Source organism: Ctenopharyngodon idella, chromosome 11 (assembly GCF_019924925.1).
Source record: "Ctenopharyngodon idella isolate HZGC_01 chromosome 11, HZGC01, whole genome shotgun sequence".
NCBI lineage: Eukaryota > Metazoa > Chordata > Actinopteri > Cypriniformes > Xenocyprididae > Ctenopharyngodon > Ctenopharyngodon idella.
The window spans coordinates 1044728-1072582 of NC_067230.1; positions in this window are offsets into that span (position 1 = coordinate 1044728).

A 27855-nucleotide genomic window follows, 5' to 3' on the forward strand; every position below is an offset into this window, starting at 1 on the left:
TAAACAAAGACATGTCATATCGATCACAAGTTCAATATGGAGTACCACAAGGCTCAGTACTAGGACCGTTGCTGTTCACTCTGTACATGCTACCCTTGGGAGATATCATTAGGAAGCATGGCGTTAGTTTTCACTGTTACGCTGATGATACTCAGCTCTATATTTCTTCGCGCCCTGACGAAACTTACCAATTCACAAAATTAACGGAATGCATAGCTGATATAAAAAATTGGATGACCAGTAATTTCCTACTACTAAATTCAGAAAAAACAGAGATTCTAATTTTTGGACCAAAAACTTCTTCACGTAATAACCTAGAATATTGTCTAACACTTGATGGCTGCTCTGTTAAGTCTTCGTCGTCAGTTAGGAACCTGGGTGTGCTCTTTGATACCAATCTCTCATTTGAAGGCCATGTTACTAGCATCTGTAAAACCGCATTCTTCCATCTTAAAAATATATCTAAACTACGACATATGCTCTCAATGAAAAATGCAGAACAGTTCATGCGTTCATGACCTCAAGGCTAGATTACTGTAACGCTCTACTGGGTGGTTGTTCTGCTCGCCTGATAAATAAACTACAGCTCGTACAAAATGCAGCAGCTAGAGTTCTTACTAAAACCAGGAAGTATGACCATATTAGCCCAGTTCTGTGAACACTGCATTGGCTTCCTGTTAAACATCGTATAGATTTTAAAATCTTGCTAATTACTTACAAAGCACTAAATGGTTTAGCTCCCCAGTACCTGAGCGAGCTCCTAATTCATTATAGTCCTTCACGTCTATTGCGATCTCAGAATTCAGACCAGCTGATAATACCTAGAATATCAAAATCAACTGCAGGTGGTAGATCTTTCTCCTATTTGGCACCTAAACTCTGGAACAATCTTCCTAGCATTGTTCGGGAAGCAGACACACTCTGTCAGTTTAAATCTAGACTAAAAACGCATCTCTTTAACCTGGCATACACATAACACATTACCAATTTATATTTTCAAATCCGTTAAAGGATTATTAGGCTGCATAAATTAGGTCAGCCGGAGCCGGGAACACTTCCTATAACACCTGATGTACTCGTTACATCAGAAGAAGAATGGCATCTACGCTAATTTTAGTCTTTCTCTTTATCCCGAGGTTCACCGTAGTCAACCGGATCCGGGCCGTATCCAGGTGAGACCAAGGACCTGCACCTTGACACGACCACAACGCAGCCCTGACGTATCAGCAGAGATTGAGTCAACTAGATCATCCACTGTGAGGGCCTCATCGACAGGACAGCCACGACACAGTTCCTCAACAACCGTCCATACCGGTGTGATCCTCAATACGATCCTCAATTGGATGGAACTGGAATAAATACTTTTAATGTTGCAATCCTATTGGACTTATGATAGCAACCTGAATTGTAACAAAGCACTGTTGGCCAGAGGAGAACTGGCCCCCCGACTAAGCCTGGTTTCTCCCAAGGTTTTTTTCTCCATTTTAACACCAATTTGCCACTTGTCTGCCACCTGATGTCACCTGATGGAGTTTGGGTTCCTTGCCGCTGTCGCCTCTGGCTTGCTTAGTTGGGGACACTTGACATTTGACTTGACATTTGATATTCAACAGTGCTTTGATCTGCCTGCATTGACACTATTCTTTAAGAGCTGCTGTGCAGGCAAATAATGTACCAGTTATCAATGTAAAGCTGCTTTGACACAATCTACAATGTAAAAAGCGCTATATAAATAAAGGTGACTTGACTTCCATAATGACCAACACAATCTACCAAGAGAAGTGCAATTAGCGTCTGGTTTAAGACTTTTGCATCTAAAAGGTATACTTCTACAAATGAAATAAGGTCAGCCACAAAAATATCTATGTCCATGCCTTTTCAGAGCTAATTTTTCACCGTTTTTAGAAAATCCTGAAAGTGGGTTTGTGCTGTTGCAAACTGTTCGTAAATCTGACCCCAAATCTCAAATTTTTATGTTGACATGCTGCATTGAAAATTTAGGGCTGCACAATATATTGAAATATCGCAAATGTACATATTACGATATGCATATTGCAATGGCATGTGATATCTGAATGATTTTATTATTTTACTTCAAAACAATGTGAAAAGTTAAAGGTTGACACATATAGCAGAAAATAGATTGGGTAGGAGACTGTTACTTATGTCACAAGTGAGGCTCCCGCACTTCCTCCCCCGCACCACCGGAGGGAGCCTTCACCGGAATACTGAGACTATCATTCAGACTACATTTCCCATAGGCCCTCATTCCTGGGACTGATTTGCCCCGGTGATCATTTCTAAGCGTTTTCTGTGGATTGTTTATACTGTTGCCGATTGGACTGTTTATCTCCTGTGATTCTCTGCTGCCTGCCTTGATCCTTGCCTGGTTACTGGACTGTGTTTGTTTGCTGCCTGCCCTGATCTCTGCCTGCTTCCTGATACCGTTTGTCTGCCGCCTGCCTCGACCATTGCCTGTCCCCGTTTACGTCTCTGCCTCTGCCCTTACCTGTGTATATACTATTCTTAATAAAAGCTGCAAATGGATCCCCATTCTGTTGACCCATCATTACAACTTAAGTGTGACTTGCTTGACATTAAAAAGTGTTATTAAGCACAATAAGCTGTGAAAAACAACAACTTATTTTGGTAACTCACACTGTCAGACACACACCTGAAGCACACGCACAAAGAGCAGCCTCTTAGACATTGTGCGATCCCAGATTCAGTTCTCTTTCGTGGCTCATTGTACTTGAACAAATACACACAGTTATTTCAAAATGCCCTTCTTGGCAAGTATTAATGTAAACACAGATGGATATGTCTTAAGTGAAAATTATCAGTTGGGAAAGAAATAGAATGCATGTATATATATTGGTTATATAATTTTCAGTTTTTAAATATATTTAAATATAATTTAAATTGATTAAAACAATATCATAGCACATACTGCATATTTTTTATGACAAGAACTGGTGTATTAGTGTTGTTATGAACATTACTATTATATTCAGAGATACGAAATGTTGCTAAATATAAAGGCAACCAAACAGGTGTAGCGCTTTACCATCTAACAGGGGACCAGTGTCCTTTTGTGTAGTGAAATCACTACAACATGCACATGCTGCTGCTGCTTAACTCTATCATTTACACTTTAACTTGTGTGGAAATGGGCATGGAATGATGAATAGAAATGGTAACATCTAAATTAACTCTTTAAGGTAACAATTGCAGGTCACCACTTTATATAGTGAATAGTGATTCTGTTAAACAAAATGACTGCCAGAGTCCCCTGTTAGATAGTAAAGTGTGACACCTGTTTGGTTGCTTTGCCATTTCTTACCATCACAAACACACTGTAAAGATTTTGTAGGTCAGATCTCAAAATTTTATGTTGACTCAATTGAAATATATGAAGTATGGATGTTCATTTTGCATTTTTTCCCCCTGACTGACAGGTGATGCTTGTTACCCAATCATTATCTGTTAACTGACAAGATTAGAAGGTTATATTAGAATTTAATTAGAATAGATAAGTGTCTGTGACTCATTATAGTTTTTTTTAACAATTGCTAGGACACATTTTACAATATTTGTCACTTTTTCAAAGTTGTGAAAGTTTCAAACCAACTTTCAGCTTCACAGCAGTTAATTTCACATTCAGAATGCACTAAAACTACCAAAACACTTCAATCATGTCTCAAATCATGTCATTCTTCCTGAACACTAGCAAAGGTTTCTTCCAACAAACAAACTTTGTCATTCATAAAACAAAACAAATCAAAAAACACTAGCAACAGGCAGCATTATACAATATTTTCTGTTGTTTTTTGCTGTTCAGAATTCACTGCAGTCTGTTACATTGTTCATGTTTACATTAGTGTACAAAATTATTTCTAAGTTTCCCCTTTTGTATAGATGATGAAAATTAAAGACTAACACTTATGTAGGTGTTCATAAATTGTTTTGATAGTATTTCATTTTTTAGATTTGGAATATATTTCAATATGGTACTACTGTAGAAATGTTGCAAATTTCAGACTGAATAATAACCGTGTGAATAATTTTGAAAAAGTGAATTTTGAAATGTGTCCTAGTGGTTGTAAAAAATAGAAAATAAATTAAAAAATGTAATAGCAGCTGTAAATGGGGCCTTATTTATCATTCAGAATTAGTGTTAAACACATTTACACAAACACTCAAACACATGTAGATGGTTAAAGTATCACTGCCTTTATAGGATCGTTCACACCATCATCCTGAGTGACTAAAGACACAGAATGATAATATGCAATGAGAAAGTCACATATACTAAAAAAAATAATGACAAACTCTTTTTGTTTAAGATATAATTTAAAACTGTGATCTAAACATTGAATGATTTGGCCATAACTCATTATTATCCTTGATATTCTAACATAGGTAATTTTATGTGTATTTAGAATTGAGCTTGCTGCACAACCCCCGCTGGCAATTTACATTTCAATACAGGGAGGCTTCAGAGGCCAGTTTATCACAGGTGAGGTACAGGCCAAAAGAGCTTACTAACTACCAATACTGTTATTAATGTCTAAGCATCTGTGGAACTTCTCAAATAAACTAGAGAAGATGCTGGGATTTACCCAAATTAAATTAAAGTTTTTTTTTTTTTTAACCACCGCTAGGACGCATTTCTCAATATTTAGGAGAACTGAGTGAAGCGCTTTGAAAAATGACCTAACCAACTTTCAGCTTCACAGCAGTTAATTTCACATTCAAAATGCACTAAAACTACCAAAAACACTTAATTCATGTCTCAAATCATGTCATTCTTCACAAGACTAGCAAAGGTTCCCCCCAACAAACACACTTTGTCACTCATAAAACAAAACAAAACAAAACAACAACAACAAAACAGAGCATTACAAGATGTTTTCTTTTGTAAAACTTCTTTACAAAACAAAAATGACATTATCTACTGTTTATAATTCATAGTAGTTTATGTTACATAATTCATGTTAAAATTACTGTAAAAAATTATTCCTAAATGTTCCCTTTTGTATAGATGGCGATGAAACAAAGACTAACACTTGTGTAGGTGTTCAGCTTACATCTAATTATTTTGATTGTATTTGATTTTTTTTTAGATTCAGAATACATTTCAATATAGTGTTACTGTAGAAATTTAGCAAATTTCAGTCTTACTCATTTTTGTGTTGTGTTAGGTCTTGAACTTAAATTGAACAGTTTTGTAAAGAGTATGTAAGCATGTGTAAATTAGCCTATATAGAACATAAAGCTTTGGTGATGTTTGTGTCTAAATGAGAAATGAATTGTATGTTACATGACAAAAAGTTATTTGTCATGTAACATAAACTGTAGTGAATTATAAACAGTAAACAGTGTCATTCTTGTTTTGTAAAGACATTTTACAAAAGAAAACATTGTGTAATGTTCCTGTTTTTTGACAAAGTGACAAAGTGTGTTTGTTGGGGGAAACCTTTTTCTAGTCTTGTGAAGAATGACTTGAGTTGACACATGAATTAAGTATTTTTGTAGTTTTAGTGCGTTTTGAATGTGAAATTAACTGTTGTAAGGCTAAAAGTTGGTACGGTAATTTTTCAAAACTCTTCACTCAGTTCTAAATATTGAGAAATGTGTCCTAGCGGTGGTAAAAACTGTTTTAATTTAATTTGGGTAAATCCCAGCATCTTGTTCATTTTTCAAGTTCCACAGATTCTTAGACATTGGTAACAGTATTGGTAGTTAGTGAGCTTGTTTGTCTGTACCTCACCTGTGATAAACTGGCCTTTTTGAAGCCTTCCTGTATTGAAATGTAAATTGCCAGTGGGGGTTGCTATCATGTTTGCTATTTCATAAAGAAACCTTGCTGCCATTTCAGAATTTGTAGTGTCTTATTCACCCAGTTCACCAAACCAACTTTTTAGCTTCACAGCAGTTAATTTAATATTCAAAATGCACTAAAACTACCAAAACACATAATTAATTTCTCAAATCAAGTCATTCTTCCAGAACACTAGCAAAGGTTTCACCCAACAAACACACTTTGTCACTCATAAAACACAGACTTAAAAACACTATCCACAGGCATTATACAATTTTTTTTTTTTTTGCTCCCAAGTTTCCCCCTGTGTATCGATGGTAGTGAAACTGAAAGATGAATACCTGTGTAGGTGTTTAGCTACAGCTAATTGTTTTGATAGTATTTTATTTTTTAGATTTGGAATATATTTCAATATGGTATTACTGTAGAAATGTTGCAAATTTCTGTCTTATTCAATGTTGTAATAATGTGTTCAATCTTTTAAATGATTGAAATGTATTGAAATGATTGGTTAAAAGGCATCGGCTGTCAGTCAGGAAAAAAAAACATCCAAAATGAACATTCCTAGTTCATATATTTCAGTTGTCAACAAAAATGTTGAGATCTGAACTCCAAAATCTTTATTTGTGATGGCATAAAATGCCAAAGCAACCAAACAGATGTCGCAATTTACTATCTAACAGGGGACCAAAGGCATTTTGTTTAATCATATCAGTATTCACTGTATAAAGTGGTCACCTGCAATTTTTACATTAAAGAGCTATTTCTGCTTAATTTAACCAATAAAACTTGGTTTTGTTGTTATAAATTATTTGTATTCAGGTTGGTTCAGTAAGTTTTAATAACTGATTTGAACAAAATTAATTAATTTGCCTTTATAATAACAGGTTACCATAATTTTTTATTCACCATTCCATGACCATTTTCACACAAGTTAAAGTGTACATGGTAAAGTTAAGCAGCAGCAACATGTGCATGTTATAGTGATTTCATTACACAAAAGGACACTGGTCCCCTGTTAGATGGTAATGTTGGACACCTGTTTGGTTGCCTTTACATTTAGCAATATTTCGTAATCTGATTAGCTCTGAATGTAACAGAAATGTTCGTAATAAAACTAAAACACCAGTTCTTGCCATAAAAAAAAAAAAAAAAATAGAATTATTTTGACGGTCAAAACTCAGTTTTATGTTGATTGTTGCATTGAAAAACTAATGTGCCAGTGTTAAAAGACATTGTTCACATAATTTAATGGAAATAACTGACAATTTTGAAGCAAGTCAACATAAAATGTTGAGATCTGACCTCCAAAATCTTTACAGTGTGTTTGTGATGGTAAGAAATGCCAAAGCAACCAAACAGATGTCGCAATTTACCATCTAAGAGGGGACCAAAGGCGTTTTGTTTAATCAAATCAATATTCACTGTATAAAGTGATGACCTGCATCTGTTACCTTAACGAGCTATTTCTGCTTGATTTACCTCATACAACTTAGTTTTGTTGGTATAAACTGATGTATTTAGTTTGGTTCATTGATGTTAAATAATATTTTTTGACTTGAACAAAATAAGTTAATTTAGATGTTACCATTTTTATTCATCATTCAATGCCCAATTCCACACAAGCAAAAGTGTTCATGCTAAAGTTAAGCAATGTGAAGTGATATCACTACACAAAAGGACACTGGTCCCCTGTTAGATGGTTAAGTGCAATATTTCATATTCTGAATATCTCTGAATATAGCAGCAATGTTCATAGTAACACTAAACACCAGTTCTTGCCCATATATATATATATATATATATATATATATATATATATATATATATATATATAGTGATGGTAAGGTCAAAGTTAAAAATTATGAGTTGACTGTTTTATTGAAAATCTTCAGTTGGTTCAACTAAAGTGCCTGTGTAAAAAGACATTCAATTTGCATAATTTGATTAAGCCAGCTGAACATTTTCAGTACAGCAAGTTGATATAAAATTTTGAATCTTCACCTAATATAGTGCGACACGTGTTCAGTTGCTTTGTTTTTTGTTTTGTTTGTTCCCTCTATTGATGGCAGTTGTATTTAATTTTATACTGGATGAGTATATATTTTGAAATACTGTTTAAAATTTCATATTAATGTAATGCAAAGTTTGAAACTAGTAAGTTTTAGGCTTTAATATACAGGTGCTGGTCATATAATTAGAATATCATCAAAAAGTTGATTTATTTCACTAATTCCATTCAAAAAGTGAAACTTGTATATTATATTCATTCATTACACACAGACTGATATATTTCAAATGTTTATTTCTTTTAATTTTGATGATTATAACTGACAACTAAGGAAAATCCCAAATTCAGTATCTCAGAAAATTAGAATATTGTGAAAAGGTTCAATACTGAAGACACTTGGTGCCACACTCTAATCAGCTAATTAACTCAAAACACCTGCAAAGGCCTTTAAATGGTCTCTCAGTCTAGTTCTGTAGGCTACACAATCATGGGGAAGACTGCTAACTTGACAGTTGTCCAAAAGACGACCATTGACACCTTGCACAAGGAAGGCAAGACACAAAAGGTCATTGCAAAAGAGGCTGGCTGTTCACAGAGCTCTGTGTCCAAGCACAATAATAGAGAGGCGAAGGGAAGGAAAAGATGTGGTAGAAAAAAGTGTACAAGCAATAGGGATAACCACACCCTGGAGAGGATTGTGAAACAAAACCCATTCAAAAATGTGGGGGAGATTCACAAAGAGTGGACTGCAGCTGGAGTCAGTGCTTCAAGAACCACTACGCACAGACGTATGCATCCAGCGACTCGCCTGGGCTAAAGACAAAAAGGACTGGACTGCTGCTGAGTGGTCCAAAGTTATGTTCTCTGATGAAAGTAAATTTTGCATTTCCTTTGGAAATCAGGGTTCCAGAGTCTGGAGGAAGAGAGGAGAGGCACACAATCCACATTGCTTGAGGTCCAGTGTAAAGTTTCCACAGTCAGTGATGGTTTGGGGTGCCATGTCATCTGCTGGTGTTGGTCCACTGTGTTTTCTGAGGTCCAAGGTCAATGCAGCCGTATACCAGGAAGTTTTAGAGTACTTCATGCTTCCTGCTGCTGACCAACTTTATGGAGATGCAGATTTCATTTTCCAACAGGACTTGGCACCTGCACACAGTGCCAAAGCTACCAGTACCTGGTTTAAGGACCATGGTATCCCTGTTCTTAATTGGCCAGCAAACTCGCCTGACCTTAACCCCATAGAAAATCTATGGGGTATTGTGAAGAGGAAGATGCGATATGCCAGACCCAACAATGCAGAAGAGCTGAAGGCCACTATCAGAGCAACCTGGGCTCTTATAACACCTGAGCAGTGCCACAGACTGATCAACTCCATGCCACGCCGCATTGCTGCAGTAATTCAGGCAAAAGGAGCCCCAACCAAGTATTGAGTGCTGTACATGCTCATACTTTTCATGTTTATACTTTTCAGTTGGCCAAGATTTCTAAAAATCCCTTCTTTGTATTGGTCTTAAGTAATATTCTAATTTTCTGAGATACTGAATTTGGGATTTTCCTTAGTTGTCAGTTATAATCATCAAAATTAAAAGAAATAAACATTTGAAATATATCAGTCTGTGTGTAATGAATGAATATAATATACAAGTTTCACTTTTTGAATGGAATTAGTGAAATAAATCAACTTTTTGATGATATTCTAATTATATGACCAGCACCTGTGTGTGTGTGTATATATATATATATATATATATATATACTACCAGTCATATTAGAATGATTTCTGAAGGATCATGTGACACTGAAGACTGGAGTAATGATGCTGAAAATTCAGCTTTGCATCACAGAAATAAATTATATTTTAAAGTATATTAAAATAGAAAACCATAATTTTAAATTGTAATAATATTTCACAATATTATTGTTTTTTCTGTATTTATTATGACATAAATGCAGCCTTAATGAGCATGAGAGATTTCGTTCAAAAACATTAAAAATAGTAATGTTTCCAAACTTTTGACTGGTAGTGTATATGTATATATATATATATATATATATGGTAATTATCTTGGAATGTATTAGCATTACAGTGAAATAATAATTAAGATAATTCAAAAAAATTCTATAATTGTCCTAGTAGTATAAAAAATAAATAAAAGGTTCCTTAAGTAAGCAGCCTGTTAAACAGCAGCTCGCAGAGCCTTTTCTAGGACAGCAAGCCATTCAAACAATAGAGGAGTGTGAACGACGTGTGTTAATGGGCCATTACAGTTCCTGCTCCAGCCTACAGGGGTGCTGCTGAGTATGGGCTTAAACACACACACACCTGTTGGTCCCCACTTGGCCAAAAATGAAAAAAAATCCCCAGAGTGTTTTTTACTTGATTTTAACACGATTTAAAGCATGACCAAGAGGGGACCTGAAAAATGTCCCCTCTTTGCTTGGTGGTCCCCTGTTGGTGAATGTGTAATGACACCATGGTCCCTGTTAGATAGGTAGACAAGTACACACACACACACACACACACACACACACACACACACACACAAAAATTAATTTCGCATTAACACAACATGCTTGCATCTGGTGCTCTTGTAAACGTGTGTTGGGGATGAATATTCTGTAAATAAAGTGGCAAAAAAAGTTTTTTTTTTTGTTTTTGTTTTTTTACGCAAACAAAGCACTCACATTGCTTCATAAAATTGAGGTTAAACTATGAAATTGAGGTTAAATCAGATGATGTCTTTGCTACCTTTCTGGTCCTTGAAAGTGGTAGTTGCATGGACTGTGAATGGAGGGACAGAAATATCTCCGATTTCATAAAAAATATCTTTTGTGTTTGTGTTCTTAAGATGAATGAAGGTCTTACAGGTTTGAAACAACACGAGGGTGAGTAAATAATGACAGAATTTTCATTTTTGGATGAACTAACCCTTTAGTGCCAAAAATGTTTAAAGGTACACTATGTCATTTTTGCCACTCTAGTGGTTAATAAATAAAATTGTATGCATCTTGCAGGAGAACATTGCAGCCGGAGCTACTCCACAGCAGTTGGTGTCTCACTTGGTCTCAAATAGTTTGAATAAGTAAACACTTATTACGGGTGTACTGTACTGATTCAGGATACAAGACAAAAACATGGTTTGGAAGATGTATTCATGGTGTACTTAACCATTATGTAAATGCTGTTAAAAAGATACATAGTGTGCCTTTAAAATTTAATAAATCCATATATTTGCATAGTTTATATTTGTCTACATAACTAATTTGTACCATTTGAGCATAAAACTGTTACATGTCTACTGTTGTTTTCCTCAGTTTGACCTAGTTTTCCCCATTCTGTTTAATTAGTCATTTCATTCACCTGTTTCCAGTTAATTATCTTGTTAAGTTCCCTTTGTTTGCTAAGTGTATATATACCCTGTGTTGTCCTTCATTCCTGGTCCGTTCTTGTTGATGTTTAGTTGTGTATATTGAGTTTCCTGCCTGGTTCTGTTATTAAATTCTGCTCCTCGTATTCTCTGTCGTCCTTGAGCGTTCATATACACACGTTTTGTAACAAAAACATTCGATCGTTTTTTTGTTTGTTTGTTTGTTTGTTTGTTTGTTTTTTGTTTTGTTTTTTTACATGCAGGGAAACAAGGTTTCTGCCATTATTCTGCAGAATAAGAAGCATGTCCACTTTACAAATTTATATACAGTGCCCTCCGTAAGTATTGGAACAGTAAAGAAAAAATTGTTCTGTTAACTGTGGTGTCAAGACATCTATAAATATGATTAAAAGATTAATATGAGGCAGAAGTACAGAATGTATTGACTGTTTTATTATTATTGACTGTTTAAACTCAAAACGTTTTACCAACTAAGTGCAGCACTTTTAAAGTGTCAACCCTCTGCCTAATGTGAGCAGAAGGATTGGGACGGTTTAACTTAAAGTAAATGTATATGTGTAAAAGCTAATATTTAATTGTGAATCCCTTGCAAGCAGGAATAAGTCTGTGACCCATAGACATCATCACACGTTTTCAGGCCTTTAATGCAGCCGTTTTCAACGGTTCTTGTTTCAGGGAGTTTCTGCCTTTAGTCTCCTCTTTAGCTGGTGAAATGCTTGTTTAATAGGATCTGGAGATTGACTTGGTCAATCTAAGACCCCAAACTTTCTTTACCATGATAATCTTCTTGATTGAGTTGGCAGTACTAGTGTTTTGAGTCATTGTCCTGTTGCCATATGAAGCACTTCCCAGTGAGTCAGGTGGCATTTTCTTGAACACTGGTAGGCAAGACACTTTTGTACACTTCTGAATTCATTCTTCTGCTGCCATCATTGAATAAATCATCAATAAAGATGAGTGAGCCTGTTCCAGAGGCAGACATACATGCCCATGACATAACACTACCTCCACCATGCTTTCCAGATGAGCATGTATGCCTTGGATCATTTGCAGTTTCTTTTTTTTCTCCACACTTTTTGCTTTCCCACTTTGATAAAAGTTAATCTTTGTCTCATCTGTCCATACAACTCTGTCCTAAAACTCTACTGGCTCATCTCTGTGTGTTTTTTCAAATTTAAAATGTCTTTCCTATTTTTGGTACTGATCAGATGTTTGATTTTGCTGTGTAGCCTCTTTTATTCTGTTGGTGAAGTCTCCTGAGAACAGCAGATTGTGAGACCATCACCCCAGTTTTCTGGAGGTTGCTGGTGATTTTACTGACAGTTTTTTTTCACAGCCCTTGTCATTTGTCTGTCATCAAGTGCTGTTGATCTTCTCAGCTGACCTGGTCGTTGTCGGTTGCTGAAGCTTGCCAGTGGTATCTATCTTTTTCAGGACATTCCAAGTCAATCTCCAGATTTAAATCCTACTGAACAAGCATTTCACCAGCTGAAAAGGAGACTAAAGGCAGAAACTCCCCAAAACAAGCAACCATTGAAAATGGCTGTAGTAAAGGCCTGGAAAAGCATTTCAAAGTGTGAAACCAAGAGTCTGGTGATGTCTCTTGAGATGGGTCACAGACTCACTCCTGTGAGTGATTGCAAGGGATTCACAATTAAATATTAGCTTTTACACTTTTACATTTATTTTGTTAAACCGCCCCAATACTTCTGCTCACATTAGGCAGAGGGTTGACACTTTAAAAGTGCTGTACTTAGTTGGTAAAACATTTTGTGTTGAAACAGTCAATAATAAAATGTGATATTCTGTACGCCTGCCTCATATTAATATTTTAATCATATTTATAGGTGTCTTGACACCACAGCTAACAGAACAATTTTGTCATTACTGTTCCAATATTTAAGGAGGGCACTGCATGCCATATGAAAATGTTTGTTCACTGACAAATAAATGTTAGTGCCTGGCCCAAAAAATATTTAATTTAAGCTTTATTTTCTTTTTGTCAGGACACAGACGGAGGCAGATGGGTAAGTGTACACAGATGTTTATTAAGACAGAAGCACGAACACAGGGATAGTTGAATGCAGGTGAGTAGATGAACAAGCACTTTGAAACAGTCACTTAGCTGAAGATAATGAGAGATCTCTTTTGCAGGTTTGGAATACGGCGAGGGGCAGATAACTGGAGACAGAAGACGATGTGAGGAAGGCACGGGAAGACGCTGGTAAGTATCAGGTAAGCAGTCCATGTAAGTCTGATGAGACCAAACACTGGGAGTGAGTGTCTTTTAAGTGTGTCTGGTGATGAGGTGCAGGTGCAGGTGATCAAAACTCAGGGGATTGTGAACGAGTGGGTGGAGCGTGGAGATCTGGTGACGATGGTGCTGGCTGTGACTCCGTGACAGTACCCCTTCCTCCACGGGCGGCTCCTGACGACCAGATGGGGCGACGACGACGGGGTCTACCTCGAACCCGGGGAGCAGGGCGGTCCGGCTGATCAGCGTGGAACTGAGTGAGGAGAGAGGGGTCGAGGATGTTGTGACGGTTGACCCAGGAACGTTCCTCTGGGCCATAGTCCTCCCAGTCAACGAGGTACTCTAGCTGGGGACCCCGTCGTCGGGAGTCGAGGATCGCCTGCACCCAGTAGATGGCTTCCTCTTCAGTGATGTCGGGAGGAGGAGGTACCGCATCGTCATGAAGGCATGGGATCAGTGTGGGGTTTTAACAGGGACACATGAAATGAAGGTGAGATATGATACTGTGCTGGGAGGTTAAGCCGGTAAGTGACTTCATTGAGCTGCCTCTGTATGGTGAAGGGACCTATCTACCGGGGACTCAGTTTGCAGCAGGGCAGCCGGAGACGGATGTCCCGCATCGAGAGCCACGCCTTTTGGCCAGGTTGGTATTGAGGAGTGGGGCCTCTTCTGGCGTCAGCGTGTCTCTTGTGTCTCCAGACTGCCTGCTGGAGATGGACATGAGCTGAGTCCCACACTCTCTCACTCTGCTGGAACCAGCGGTTGACAGCTGGAACCTCCGAGGGCTCACCCGACCAGGGGAAGAGAGGAGGTTGGTAGCCCAGGACACATTGGAACGAGGTGAGCCCTGTGGTGGTCTGCCGAAGGGAATTCTGGGCGTACTCTGGAATTGGCTCCAGCTGTCCTGGTTCTGGTGGCAGTAGACTCTCAGGTATCTCCCGACCTCCTGGATCTTGTGCTCAGTCTGGCCGTTGGTCTGTGGATGGTAACCGGAAGACAGGCTGATGGACACTCCTAGGAGCTTGAAGTAGGCTTGCCACACTCTGGATATAAACTGAGGTCCTCAGTCGGAAACAATGTCTTCGAGGATGCTGAAATGACGGAAGACATTGTGGAACAATGCTTCGGCAGCTTCGAATGCAGTGGGAAGACCCTTGAGGGGTATGAGTTTGCAAGCCTTGGAGAATCTGTCCACTACTACAAGCACACAGGTGAAGCCATTTGAGGAGGGTAGGTCTGTCATGAAGTCTATGCCCAGATGTGTCCAAGGTCTATGGGGTATAGGCAGTGGAACCAGTTTTCCCTCAGGGAGCCTCCTAGGAATGTCGGCAATGGCACAAACTGAGCAACCTCTGATGTAGCGGGAGATATCCTGAGACATGGAGGGCCGCCAGTAGTGTTGCCGCAGAAGCGAGGAGGTACCTGCACTGGGTGTCCAAAGCCCGGAGATGTGTGAGCTAAGTCCATGAGGGGCTGACGGTGGACCGGTGGGATGTAGAGAAACCCCTCAGGACCTCCTGGCAGAGCTGGTTCAAGGCGGTTAGCTTTGGAGATGCATTGGTTGATGGACCACTGAATCGGGCTGACGATCATGGCTGGAGGGAGGATAGGTTCAGGATCAGGGTTATCTGGATCAGGTTGATACAGCCGGGATAGGGAATCGGCTTTGCAGTTCTTGGTTCCTGGGCGGTAGGAGACCGTGAAGTTGAATCTAGTGAAGAAGAGGGCCCAGCGGGCCTGATGAGTGCTCAGCCGTTTGGCATCACGTAGATATTCCAGGTTGCGATGGTCAGTGATTACCTCAAATGGATGTTTCGCTCCCTCCAGCCAGTGTCTCCGCTCTTCCAAAGCTAACTTGATGGCACAAGCTCTCTGTTTCTGATGTCGTAATTTTGCTCCGCCGGGGATAGCTTCTTGGAGAAGAAGGCACATGGATGGAGTCGTGGTGGGTCACCCTGCCGCTGTGACAACACTGCCCCGACCCCGGTGGAGGATGCGTCGACCTCGACGGTGAACGGAAGATCAGGGTTCGGATGGACCAGGATCGGAGCGGCGAGGAAGGCCTCTTGGAACTGGTGGAATGCTTCCCGGGCAGATGGAGTCCAGGACAGAGACTTGGGCCGGCCTTTGAAGAGCGAGGTGAGGGGTGCACTGAGGAGACTGTAGTTGTAGATGAAGCGACGGTAGAAATTCGCAAACCCCAGGAAACGTTGTAGCTCCTTGACGGTGGTGGGTAAAGGCCAGTTGCAGATGGATTCCACCTTCTTCTGGTCCATCTGGATGCCGTGTTGGTCAATGATGTAGCCCAGGAAGTGAACGGAGGTGGTGTGGAACTCGCACTTCTCCAGCTTCAGGTAGAGATGGTGTTGGCGGAGCTTCTCAAGGACCTGGGAGATGTGTTGGCGATGTTCGGCCTGGTTCCAGGAGTAGATGAGGATGTCGTCAATGTAGACCACCACGAATCGGTTGAGGAACTCCCGGAACACCTCATTCATATAGTTCTGGAACACGGAGGGAGAGTTGGACAGGCCATACGGCATGACCCAGTATTTGTTGTGTCCAGATGGTGTAACGAAGGCAGTCTTCCACTCATCCCCCCGGCGTATACGAATGAGATCCAGGTCCAGCTCGGAGAAGATGCGAGCTCCACGTAGCTGCTTTAGAGCCGCCGGGACCAGAGGAAGGGGATAACTTGACTGTCTGGGAGTTCAGGTATCGGTAATCAATGCACGGCCTCATGCCTCCGGAAGGACCTTCCTTCCTTCCTTTTAAGTGTGTCTGGTGATGAGGTGCAGGTGCAGGTGATCAAAACTCAGGGGATTGTGAACGAGTGGGTGGAGCATGAAGATCTGGTGACAATGGTGCTGGCTGTGACTCCGTGACACTTTTGTTCTGCAGCATACTGAACATGAATACACAAGAAGAAAAAGGTTCCATATTTAAAACAGCAAGAAAGTGGATTGCCCAGCAAAACTTTATGTCCGATATGTAGTAAAGTAAGTTTTACATTAGCATGGCTTTATATACATTTTACATAATATGTAGACAGGAATACTTTAAAAGTGATTCAAATATACAAAAAAAAGTTCGAAATAAAAAGCAGTTTCTCTTCTTTAAAATAAAGTTTACTTAATATTTACTAATCTTTTGAATATAAATAGCTGCACAACTTAATGTAGCTATAAAACAGTAGGAACAGTGGGTCTCATTCACTAATTTTCATCTTAAAATGTTTATAAGGCCATCAAGAGTATTTGATTTATTTTTATTAGTTCCTACATTTTTCAGTAGATTTAGAATACATTTTAGAATGAAAGTTATTGATGAAAATGTTCATACACAGATTTTATGTGTGACACCTTAAAGTATGTACACATTGTGAATATTGTGGTTTTGGAAGAAAAAGTTTTTCCATATATATTTTTTCATTTTTGCTTATGTTTTATATGTTAAATGTAACGGGAAACTGGAAAATGTTAAATTATCTTTTGTTGAGTGAGAGCGGGACTCTTATTTTGAAAGGGAACTGTGGACTGTGCAGAGGAGCATTGTGCTCCGGCGCCCTCACAATTGCATTACGTGCGACACACACACAGTTGCTCCGGTCTCCTCATTTTTTCCCTGTTTCTACAGGTAATACTGGTACAACAACCAAGAAATATGCACACGAGTCATTTGTTAACTATGTGTATGTGTTATTTTGGCAAAAAACTATTGTATATAAATGTTCCAGTTTATAAAGATATTAAAAATGCGTATATGATCCGCCATTTTGTGGATGCTGTGATGCTCGCGAAATGCATTTTATGTGATTAATACAGGCTCCAGTTACCACTTGATGCTGAAGTGGCATGGCAGATCTGATTGTAAAATCAGTAACATAGGTTAAATGTGTATTGTTTATATACATCTACTTACATGTTCATTTATGTGATGGTATTATATTGCATTGTATGCATAAGACAACTTTTGAGTTGAGTTAAAGAAGCAAAAAGAAAAGCTCAAATGTATGTTTGTGAAAAAAAGGGAGAAACATGAATGTGAAATGTGCATTGTTTGACAAAGTAAAAAGAAAATTACATTTGTGCATTAATAAGGGGGAAAAAAAGAAATATATTTTATTGAAAATGCTTTATTGGTTTTACAATGTGAAAACAATTGAATAAACAATTGCTGGGGATTATGTGCGACACACACACAGTTGCTCCGGTCGCCTCATTTTTTCCCTGTTTCTACAGGACTTTCTAATCTGCCAACATGGCCTTCCGCACGGGGCCTGTAACACATGCACAAATTTGTGTGTTGCTTAGTGAATGAGACCCAGTGGTTCTCAACTGTTTTTGCTTAGTGCCCCAAGTGCTGATGAATCAACCTAACTACAGTTTTGTAACTACAGTATTTCTTCCATGTTTTTCATGACTCTGTATAAACAGACTCACAATTGAGAACCACTGCTTCAAAGTTTATAGGATTTGTTTCTTTTTCTGTAAAATCAATTTAATTAGTGATGAATTGCCTATTTCTTGTGTTGTCTAATAAAAGGGTGGTTCAACATATTGGATAATTATTGAATGGGTATCATTAAGCAATGCTGTTTTTCACAGATGTGATCAGTATGCTGTGACTAAAACAAGTTCTAGAACTGAAAAACAAGTGGCAATTAAGGGTGTTCTGGAGTCATTAAAAGAAAACACCACATTTTGAAAATTATCCATGTCAAAATACCTTTGCAAGGGGCACACAAAAACCACAACAACACAAAACTGTCATTTCTCAAATAACATCCATTACATGGTGCGTGACAAAATACAGGAATATGTGTCACTTGGAATAACCTCAGTTCCTTTCCTGAAGAAGGTTCTGAAAACCTTTGTCCAGAAAGAGCTTTCAGAGATGGGAAGCGTTCTACCACATCCACAAGAACCATCGCACTACCCTTCAAGCCATGTTATCCAAAACCATGTAAATCCTTAGTTTGTGGAAAATATTCTGGCTTTGATCAACTGCAGGTAGAAAAAAAAAATGATGAATGGAAATTAACAGATCCAAATGCCAAGTTTTTCTGTACAGAGAATAACAGTGAGCAGACAGTTCTGAAGTTTGAAGTGAAAGCAGAAGAACAAGGATTTCCAGTCTCTGAAGACTCTGATTTGGAGGGTAACAACACACAGGAGATAACATCTTCACAAGAAACTTTCTTGTTTATTCATCAGAATGTACAACAACAGGAATTACTTAAGCATTATGGAGATACGGTCCTTCTTGATGCTACTAACAGAACAACCAAATATGCATTGCCCTTGTTTTTTCTTGTTGTTCGGACAAATGTTGTATACGAACCTATCGCTGAGTTTATATGTGAAAATGAGACAACTGCTGCAATAACCGAAGCCCTTAACATCTTGAAACAGTGGAATCAGCATTGGGAGCCAAAATATGTCATGCTTGATTACTCACAACAAGAATATCAAGCTTTGAAACATGTATTTCCAAATTCTCAGAACTATCTATGCTCATTCCATCGTGAGCAAGCTTGGATGCAATGTATGGATGAAATAAACTTGCATTTGTAATATATAAAATATTGCACTGCATTTAAAATGTACTTGATACATGATAAAAAAAAAAAAAAAAAAAAAAAAAAAAAAATTACATTGTTGCTATTTTTTCTCATGATGAGCAGTACACCAGTACAGACTTAAGTACTTTCAGTAAATTCAGCAAATCTCAGTTTATTAATGTTTTAGAAATTCCAAAATTGCCATAGCCTTTCACAGCCTATTACCCTTGGACCTATTTTATCATATTCAGTTGATTTATTTATTAATAACAGATACTTTTGGCTTTGTTGCAACAGTTTGTGAAGATACTTTTGTATTCCAACAGGACAATACACCTGTTATGTTACTTTTTTTTTTTCTTGCAATAGCCAAGCCTGTTTATTAAACGTTAAGTTGTATCACTTTTCCAATTACCTTTAATCTCCCATGTACTCTCCCTGACAGCCAAGAACAAGTTGTCCCTCTCTGAGCAAAATGAACTACTTGACCACCTTCGTGACATAGCTAGCACCCCAAGTGAAGTATCTTGTGATAGGGAGGTTGAAAGACTGAAGGAGAGCAAAGTTTACAAATCCCTTGAAGTCAAAAATTATGTTGATAGAAGGTGGTTGTGTGTTCGGGAGGTGAGGTACTGCACTGGACATGTTCTGTGTTCCACATTTCATGTTCAATAGTTGTACATTTAGACAGGTAGAAGGTAAAAGAACAGGCAGGCATTTAGAGCATGCACCGCATGGATTCTCTGTGGCAGTTACCACCAACAATGGAGTTGAGGCACTCAATAAATCATTGAAGAGCTTCTACCTCAAATTTTCTGGCACAGGAAGTCTTCCATCTCTGCTTGAAATTCTAGTATGTGAGTTTGTCCCAGAGCAGTTGCTGTCATACAGTAGACTCAACTTCATCTACAGTGGTGAATGCAAGACTTACAATCCAGCTGTTCCAGCATTCCTGAAAGACAGACCAAGGAGTTTTGTCAAACATTGCTTGAACAGTATCAAGGCAGCTTCCAGCTATTCCAAAAAAACACATAAAGGTGCTTGGAAAGGAATATTTTAAGGTCAAGAGTGAGACAACCTCTGCATGGTACAAAATAGAACTTAGTGACTCTGAAAAATACCCATCATGTGAATGTGTCCTCTTCAAAACAACAATCTTACCATGCAAGCATTTCTTTGCTATTTTTAGGCACACTGACAAAACGTGGGTTGATCTCAGCCCAGAGTACCGTCAAAGCCCATATATAACTCTGGATTTCAATGATTTTAACACAAGATCCCTAGAGCAATGAAATCAGCAATCAAGAAGACCTCTGCTTTGATGTTTTTGATAGTCCTGTATCATGCACGGGGAAGCAGAAACACAGTAGTGAATCACAGTCATCAGGTGTACCAGTCGATCAGTGGCATCTATGTGAAGAGCTCAAGACTTTGCATGACATTTCATATATTTGCACTGATAAAGAAGCTATCAAGAATGCATCCAGAGTTGTTCATGGCCTTTGTGAGACCCTGAAATCCTGTTTAACCAAGGAAGATGGCCTGGTTCTCCAGCAGCAAGAACCTGCCAAGAAAAACCTTAGAGCTTTACCAAGTCGCTTGAAAAAAGTCAAAAAAAAAAAAAAAAAAAAAACATCCAGGAAACGTAAAACAGTGGCAATAGATGCAAATATACAATGTTTGTTAAAGTGTTACTTTAAGGAATACAGAAACTAAAAATGAAATTTGTCATCCTTTTCTTACATGTTGTTCCAAACCCATATGGTATACTGTTAATGATAAATCAGTGAAGTTTGCTCTTGCAAGTACGTTTTGAGTTTTCATTTACTGTATTTAATGCACTCTATGTGTGTGTGTTGATCAGTGTTTATGTGAATAAAAATCTAAATGACAGTTTATCATATGAAGTTTGATTGTCTTTCTTCAGAAAACTTTGATGTCTTTATGTACTTTTTGAAGGGTGAGGATTGTTTAATAGACTTTCAATAGATGAACAAAAATGACGAGAGAATGTTAAAATAATCTTAATTTGTTTTCCAAAGATTATCTTGAGGGTGAGTAAATGATGACAGAAGTTTCATGTCTGGGTGAACTATCCCTTTTAATGTGCTAATGTTATTTTCCTTTTATGGTTCATTGTTTAAAATGCCTTTGTGTGTTATTTTCTCATGTAAATGTAATGTTTTGATTTAATTAATTTCATTATCAGAGGATGCAAATATCCATAAAAAGTCAAAAACAAATATTCCAGAATCCCAGAGGACAGAAGACACAGAGATGGACATAAAAAAAAGGCATGTGGTGTGGATCTCTCCAAAGAAGAATTGACACAAGCGACCACAATGACACATGGTGGCAGATATTCTCATTTGTACCATAGTGAGCACTTACCCAGGCTGTCAGAGGTGAAATTTTATATATATATATATATATATATATATATGATAGTAAAATGCTAACAATGTGTTTTGTAAATAAAGTCTGTCCACAGATCAAAATTATTTTAGCTCATTTATTAAGTTTTTCTGTTCTGTTTACAGGTGCTGGTCATATAATTAGAATATCATCAAAAAGTTGATTTATTTCACTAATTCCATTCAAAAAGTGAAACTTGTATATTATATTCATTCATTACACACAGACTGATATATTTCAAATGTTTATTTCTTTTAATTTTGATAATTATAACTGACAACTAAGGAAAATCCCAAATTCAGTATCTCAGAAAATTAGAATATTACTTAAGACCAATACAAAGAAAGGATTTTCAGAAATCTTGGCCAACTGAAAAGTATGAACATGAAAAGTATGAGCATGTACAGCACTCAATACTCAGTTGGGGCTCCTTTTGCCTGAATTACTGCAGCAATGCGGCGTGGCATGGAGTCGATCAGTCTGTGGCACTGCTCAGGTGTTATAAGAGCCCAGGTTGCTCTGATAGTGGCCTTCAGCTCTTCTGCATTGTTGGATCTGGCATATCACATCTTCCTCTTCACAATACCCCATAGATTTTCTATGGGGTTAAGGTCAGGCGAGTTTGCTGGCCAATTAAGAACAGGGATACCATGGTCCTTAAACCAGGTACTGGTAGCTTTGGCACTGTGTGCAGGTGCCAAGTCCTGTTGGAAAATGAAATCTGCATCTCCATAAAGTTGGTCAGCAGCAGGAACCATGAAGTGCTCTAAAACTTCCTGGTATACGGCTGCGTTGACCTTGGACCTCAGAAAACACAGTGGACCAACACCACCAGATGACATGGCACCCCAAACCATCACTGACTGTGGAAACTTTACACTGGACCTCAAGCAACGTGGATTGTGTGCCTCTCCTCTCTTCCTCCAGACTCTGGGACCCTGATTTCCAAAGGAAATGCAAAATTTACTTTCATCACAGAACATAACTTTGGACCACTCAGCAGCAGTCCAGTCCTTTTTGTCTTTAGCCCAGGCGAGACGCTTCTGACGCTGTCTGTTGTTCAAGAGTGGCTTGACACAAGGAATGCGACAGCTGAAACCCATGTCTTGCATACGTCTGTGCGTAGTGGTTCTTGAAGCACTGACTCCAGCTGCAGTCCACTCTTTGTGAATCTCCCCCACATTTTTGAATGGGTTTTGTTTCACAATCCTCTCCAGGGTGCGGTTATCCCTATTGCTTGTACACTTTTTTCTACCACATCTTTTCCTTCCCTTCGCCTCTCTATTAATGTGCTTGGACACAGAGCTCTGTGAACAAACAGCCTCTTTTGCAATGACCTTTTGTGTCTTGCCTTCCTTGTGCAAGGTGCCAATGGTCGTCTTTTGGACAACTGTCAAGTCAGCAGTCTTCCCCATGATTGTGTAGCCTACAGAACTAGACTGAGAGACCATTTAAAGGCCTTTGCAGGTGTTTTGAGTTAATTAGCTGATTAGAGTGTGGCACCAGGTGTCTTCAATATTGAACCTTTTCACAATTTTCTAATTTTCTGAGATACTGAATTTGGGATTTTCCTTAGTTGTCAGTTATAATCATCAAAATTAAAAGAAATAAAAATTTGAAATATATCAGTTTGTGTGTAATGAATAAATATAATATACAAGTTTAACTTTTTGAATGGAATTAGTGAAATAAATCAACTTTTTGATGATATTCTAATTATATGACATGGCATCTGAGGTGAATGATATTCTGGCACTACAAGACACAAACCTGGTGATCAGCAGAGCCTTCAAACTCTGTATTACACAGGGTGACTTGGCCACACTGAAGGAGGGTTGCTGGCTTAATGACAAGGTAAAAGTTAGAAAAAATAAATCGACTATTTACTTAAGATAAATGCCTTGGCTTATTGGGAATAATGCATCACATTTTTGTAAAGAAAAATGGGAAAAAAAGGTTTTATCAAAATTAGTATCAAAATGAATAAATTGATTCTGCACTGCACATTAGGGCTGGGTATTGACACAAATTTAACGATCAATTCGATTTTGATTCACAATGGTTCATAAAAATGAGAATCAATTTAAAATTGAGAAATAGATATGTCTGGGGGTCGGGGGGCTCTGATGATTTGATTTGCCAACAGTATCAACGTAATCAGACAATTGTTGATCATAAAGCACTAATGCTGAATGTCACCAATGTCATGCATTCCTAATTATATATATATATATATATATATATATATATATAATATAATTTTTTTTTTTTTTTTTTTTTTTTTCCTCTTCTCTTTTCACGGTTATCAATTTCTATTTGTCCTTGCTAATGAAGAGAAACAGTGATCAGCTGGAAACCTTAAAGTCTTCTCTTTCAGCACTTTCTTCTACTCAAAGCTTCAGAGTGGTGAAGGCTATGCAGCAGTGAAGAACTGGACAAAAACTCAGGACCTCTTCCTCTTTGATCTTGTTTTTGTTCCTTTGCACCTAGGCATGCACTGGGCTTTGGCTGTAAGTCATTTATAAGTTAGGATGCATTGTTTTAATATTTACATGTTTTGAAAAGCGTAAAACACTATTTATGATTTTCAGTTTGTCTTTAACTTGTTGCCTATATTGCTTCGAACCACCAGGTAATTGATTTCAAATCCCAGATCATACAGTGCTATGACTCAATGTGTCAGAGACATGATGATATCTGTCACATGTTGTTGTGAGTGTCTCCTTATTTTTGCTGTTATTCTGTGGTTTGATCATTCATCTTTGAATATCTAGATATGCATCTTCTGTTTTATTTAACAGAAAGTACCTCACAGAGAAGCACAAGGTCAAGAAAGTCTGCATCTTGGAGGCTTCCAAGTGGACCATTGGCCGAATAAGAATTTATGTATGACACCGTATAATGAATTATATGGATCTTCTCTGAATTAAGTGTCATTTTAAGACTAAATGTTCTGCTTAAAATTGTGTCTAGGCAATTCCTAAACAGGTGAATGGCAATGACTGTGGTGTTTTTGTCTGTAAATATGCAGACTTCCTTTCTCAAGGAAAGCCACTCACTTTCAGACAGGTACAACAGTGTTCCTGTTCACACCTTTAATCCTTTAAACATTTTATTATGCTCTTGATTCATCTGTCTCTTTCTCTGTAGTGTGCCATTCCACTCTTCAGAAAAGTGATGGTTTGGGAGATAGTACATGAGAAGATCCTGTAAGCCCTGAATCAACCAGTTCTTCAAACATCTTATGTTCTTTCTGTGTAAATTAAATTGAGGATGGAATTATGAATAATTACGAGGGTTTTCTTTACAAGCAATGGGCTGTGGAAAAATACTGAGATTAATAAAAACTGAGGTTTAACTGCAGATTTGTCTTGTGTGATAGAACTAATGATAGAATTGATGTGAAGTCAGTAAGCTTACTGAAGTGAAATGGGTATTCCATAACTGAATAGTATATTGTGAACATGGAACGATCAGGACAGGTATCTGAAGTTATAAAAATATTAATGTAATTTGACATGAAACACCTGCGATCTGGACAGGTATCTGAAGTTATAACTGTATTAATGTAATTTGACACGAAACACCTGCAATCAGGACAGGTATCTGAAGTTATTACAGTATTAATGTAATTTGACACGAAACACCTGCGATCTGGACAGGTATCTGAAGTTATAACAGTATTGATGTAATTTGACACGAAACACCTGCAATCAGGACAGGTATCTGAAGTTATAACAGTATTAATGTAATTTGACACGAAACACCTGCGATCTGGACAGGTATCTGAAGTTATAACAGTATTGATGTAATTTGACACGAAACACCTGCGATCTGGACAGGTATCTGAAGTTATAACAGTATTGATGTAATTTGACACAAAACACCTGCGATCTGGACAGGTATCTGAAGTTATAACAGTATTAATGTAATTTGACACAAAACACCTGCGATCTGGACAGGTATCTAAAGTTATAACAGTATTAATGTAATTTTAACAGTATGAATGTAATTTGACACGAAACACCTGCGATCTGGACAGGTATCTGAAGTTATAACAGTATTAATGTAATTTTAACAGTATGAATGTAATTTGACACAAAACACACCGTGATCGCGGAAAGGTTACCTTAAGTTGTAACAGTATGAATATAATTTGAAAAACACCCACAATCTCGGACAAGTAACGTTATTTGAAGCAATTTAAGCAAACGGCTTTCCTCCCAATCTGCGCATGATCGTTGACCTATGCAGATGATCAAATTGGCCACGCCTGCCCGATGACGCAGTATTTGTTACGCTGTTCTGAAATCCCTGGAAATAAGTACTAGCCGCGCCCAGACAGTCAGGGAGTCCTGGCCTGTCTTGATTTGAGGACCGAAGACAGGGCCAGAGAGATAGTGTCGCCACTCGTGCGCCTCCTCCACCAAGGAGCAGATCACGGAGACGGTGCGACTTGAGGAAGAAGAAGCAGGACCTCAGGGAAGTGATTCATTACAGGCGCGACCAGCGTCCTGGAACTAGTTGAGGCAGATAACATGGCCTCTTTCCTTTTGAGGGTTAATACATCTATCCTTTTCTTCTTTCTTCCCCCTCTTCACATCTCACAACATGAGGCCCCGGGGCTGGACTGATGATGAGAAAATTAAATATCTGATGGTCTGACTTGGGTTCCTTGCAACAAATGAATGTTAAAAAAAAACAAAAAACACAAGAGCGTGGCAGACCTCCTCTTAATATTAGAGTTTACACTTCTGAGGCTTTTGTTCTCCAAATAACAGGTATGAGCTTTGTCAGATCTCCTCCCAATAGTGGGAGTCATTTTGTAGAGATCTCAGTTACCTGTAGCTTCGTTAAGTAGCAGGGTTGTTGGCATTTTTTTAGCCTCCTCTGGCTGGCATCTAGGGGGTAAGAGCGTAGTCAAGCCATTCCTTTAAAACAAAAGTGGGATCTCTGGCTTCCCATGGTTACATATATATATATATATATATATATATATATATATATATATACTGTATATATATATTATGGCTAGAGTATTTAGAGTAATGGGTAGTAGGCGGAAGCCTCCCCACTTGTTTTATCTGTCTATGAGCATTGCTGGGCTTCCTCTCACTATAGAGAGTCATTGTTGAGGCCTCCGTCTCCAGAGCTCTAATATATTTAGAAATGGAAGTTAACTGGTACTAATGTTGAGTGTTGTAGGCTTCCTCTCATCTTTGTCAGTCATCTTGCTGAGGCCTCCACCCTTTGTAGCTCCATACAGACAGTCTCTGTCCTTGTAGGAAAGACTTAAAAGAGGAGGCCCTCTCTTTCTAGAGAGCACCTGTTTAGGCCCCTCACTCTTGTGAGCTTCGTGTTTCAGGGTAGAACCAAGCTTAGCTACTTCCTTTTAGATATTATATACAATTTGGAAATGGCTGGTATGCTCAGGTTGAGCTAGACTAATAATCCTTTCACTTAAGAAGGTTATTATGTAGAGAACCCTAGAGCTTCAAGCATAAGCCCCGAGCACATGTCCAAGACATACTAATTAAGTAGAAGGCTGTCAGCTACAGCCTCCTTGGTAGTCAGGCTAACGCATACTTTAGTATTCCCATTTATTGCAGGGTCATTATGTTGAGTACATTGCTCCTGGGGCTAGATAGCTGTGCCAGGCTGGCAGCTGGTGTGAGCACTCTGCCTCTATATCTCTTACTAGAGTCTAGTTGCTCTAGTTGTTGGACTTCTCCGGGCCTCATTAGCAGTAAGCACTTTTAGGTTGAGAGCAGTTTAGTACTTTTTTAAAACTTATGTGTTAGTACTACGGCTCCCTAGAACTCTCTAGTCAGCGTCATGTTGCAAGGCTCCACAGGAGACTCCATAATATTGTTTTCAAGAAATATAGACAGTAATCCCTCGATAGAGTATTTATTTAGAATACTCCGTTTCTTAATAATAAAAAGCTGCTGGGTGAGCTTACATTAGTACTCCTCTTGTTGAATGGTGAAAATTGAATGGTTCTTTTACACAAACTTATAATACAGAGATCGAGGAAAACACAAGTGTTCATGTGTATCGTGTCTGTTCTTTAAAGGGGATCTATTATGCCCCTTTTTAAGAGATGTAAAATAAGTCTCTGATGTCCCCAGAGTGTGTATGTGAAATTTTAGCTCAAAATACCCCACAGAGAATTTTTTATAACATGTTAAACTTGCCACTTTTTGGGGTTGAGCAAAAACTTTAGTTTTAGTGTGTGCCCTTTATATGCAAATGAGCTGCTGCTCATGGCCTAAGAGGGCAGAGCTTCAAGAGCTGATTCTCCGAGCTTCGGTGACAGAACAATCTCACGCACTAATAATGTCAAAAACTCTCTGTAGCTGTGTTTAGTTCGAATCAGAGTCTGAAAATGATCCCTACAGA